The following is a 2,932-nucleotide window of genomic DNA, read 5'->3' on the forward strand; positions in this document are numbered from 1 at the left end:
ATAAATACATGTATTGTCCAGTGTATAAGGAACAAACATAAATAAATACCCGTTTCCAGTGTATAAGGAAATAATTAAATACATAACCAAATAAATAAATGCCTAAAAAAACTATTTTTCCAGTATATAAGGAAATACATAGGAAAATAAATAGCATAAATAAATACATAAATAAATGCCTCCATTTCCCAGTGTATAGGGAAATAAACAAATATATACAGTAAAGTCTCGTTATATCGATATCGGATATATCGATAGTCCCGGTTACATCGATACTATTTCTATGCACGCACGGAGAAAATTACATGCAAACAGGGCCGGATATATCGATAGTCCTGGTTATATCGATATTTTTTCGGACTCCCTTGAATATCGATATAACGAGACTTTACTGTACTTGTATTTTCTGATGTATAAGGCACACCGAAGTATAAGGTGCACCCCCAATGAATGGTGTATGTTCAAACTTTTTCCATCTATAAGACGCACCAGACTATAAAGTTCACCTTCAATAAATGAAAAAAAGTTCTTCAAATATAATATATAAATACCTGTATTTTCCGGTGTATAAGTTGCACGGGAGTATAAGGTGCACCTCCAATGAATGGTGTTTTTTCCAAACTTGTTCCATCGAAAAGGCGCACGTTCAATGAATGAAAAAGGTTCTCCAAATATAATATATAAATACTTGTATTTTCCAGTGTATAAGGCGCACCAACGTATAAGGCGCATGGTAATTTTTTGAAAGAAATGAAGGCTTTTGGGTGCGCCTTATATATTGGAAAATATGGTAAATAAAAAAGGAGGAATAGAGTAAACGTAGTTATTCCCGAGCACGCTAAAGTCTGTCAAGCTGTTTTACGTTTTATTGGGTGTGCAAACAGGTACAGCAGCACGGATAAATAAATGATCAATTGGATAGAAAGAGGGGGTTGGAGGGATTATTTGAAGGGGCAAATGAACCGCAGATAACCACAAAATGTGATTATCTGAGCTTAGATTTTATAAAGGCAACCAAAATGCAGGAAGAGAACAAGATATTCCACCAGACGTCTGTTGCCCGTTCTAGCCATTTACTCTCTGTGAGGATCGCTCTCAAACTGAGGCCAGACTGCACTTTATCCGCAGTTTCAGTGATTGACTCTCTCTTTCCTCCCTCTACTGTGTTTGCAGTAAATTGCGGGTCGCTCACACCATCATGGCGAGGCCCCATCCGAAAACGAACCCTTGGCCTTTGAAAGCATCGCAGGGAGTCGATAACACCCCTGATGTGTTCAGTGGTTGAACCCAACCGTTCACGCGACATTTCAACCCCCAAAGCAGTTTTTTTCTGCCTTCTCTCTTTTGGCATCTGTTGCCGGGTGAACTAAGCGGTCACGCTTCCTGCAACACAAAGTCGATAAGCTTTGATAGACTGTCGTGGCGTGCGGCGGCCCTCTCGTTCCGGACACGGACCCAGTTCTTTAGTCTTGACTTTACATACAAGAAAAAAAAGCTCAATTCACGGCTTTACTGATGTGAAAAGGATGCTCTCTTGTTAATAATCAAGAAATTCATCAAATCACACCTTAGAGGTACAGTAGATGTCATTCGGGCCGGAGAAATGTTGTTGGATGATGACTAAGAGGGGCAAGGTAGTCCACATTGAAATGGTCTCACTTCCTGAAGGAACAATAGTAACATTGAAAACAGCTACAAGTACCTCGGTATTCCACAAACCAATGGCAACTTCGAACTGGCAACAAGGAAAGCGGCTACGATCAAATACCTCCAGCGGGTGAGGCAAGTCCTGAGAAGCCAGCTCAATGGCAAGAACACGACCCGGGCAATAAATGGCTATGCCCTGCCAGTGATCAGATACCCTGCAGGAATAATAAGGAGGCCAAAGGAAGAGATTCAGACCACGGATGTTAAGACCCGAAAACTCCTCACCATGCACGGAGGGTTCCATCCCAAGTCCAGCACCCTGAGACTGTACACAAGCCGTAAGGAAGGAGGCCGGGGACTAGTGAGTGTGAGAGCCACTGTCCAGGATGAAACATCTAAGCTCCATGAATACATCAAAGAGAAGGCACCAATGGATGATGTACTTCTAGAATGTCTCATACAATGCGGAACAGAGGATAAGGTTCTGGAGGAGGGACCATCATGGGAGGAAAAGCCCCTACGCGGGATGTACCACCGAACCATAACTGAAGTGGGTGATCTCAAGAAGTCCTATCAGTGGCTTGAGAGGGCTGGCCTAAAGGACAGCACAGAGGCACTCATCCTGACTGCTCAAGAGCAGGCCCTGAACACCAGAGCCATATAGGCACGGATATACCACACCAGGCAAGACCCAAGGTGTAGGTTGTGCAAAGAGGCACCTGAGACAATCCAACACGTAACTGCAGGGTGTAAGATGCTGGCAGGGAAAGCCGACATGGAGCGCCATAACCAGGTGGCTGGCATAGTCTACCGAAACATCTGTGCGGAGTATGGACTGGAAACCCCAAGGTCAAAATGGGTAACAAAAGGTAGTCGAGAATGACCGAGCAAAGATCCTGTGGGACTTCCAGATACAGACTGACAAGTTTGTAATGGCCAACCAACCAGATATCGTGGTCATAGATAAAGGGCAAAGGAAAGCCGTTGTCGTGGATGTAGCGGTCCCAAGTGATGGAAACATCAGAAAGAAGGAACATGATAAAATCGAGAAATACCAAGGGCTCAGAGAGGAGCTGGAGAGAGCTTGGAAGGTGAAGGTGACAGTCGTGCCTGTGATGGTCTGAGCACTTGGGGCAGTGACCACCAAGCTAGACGAGTGGTTGCAACAGATCCCGGGAACAACATCGGATATCTCAGTTGAGAAAAGTACAGTGCTGGGAACAGCACGGATACTGCGCAGAACCATCAAGCTTCCTGACTTAAGTATAGCAAAAACTCAATGTTA

General features: G+C 44.0%; 1 pseudogene; it reads left to right on the top strand.

The window, feature by feature from the left end:
- The first annotated feature begins 1,583 nt into the window (after nucleotides 1-1,583).
- LOC148892320 (uncharacterized) lies at nucleotides 1,584-2,530 on the top strand (annotated as a pseudogene).
- Nucleotides 2,531-2,932: the final 402 nt, after the last annotated feature.

Source organism: Hippocampus bargibanti, linkage group LG10 (genome assembly GCF_051943395.1).
Source record: "Hippocampus bargibanti isolate YZ-2025 linkage group LG10, ASM5194339v1, whole genome shotgun sequence".
In the NCBI taxonomy this organism is placed as follows: Eukaryota; Metazoa; Chordata; class Actinopteri; order Syngnathiformes; family Syngnathidae; genus Hippocampus; species Hippocampus bargibanti.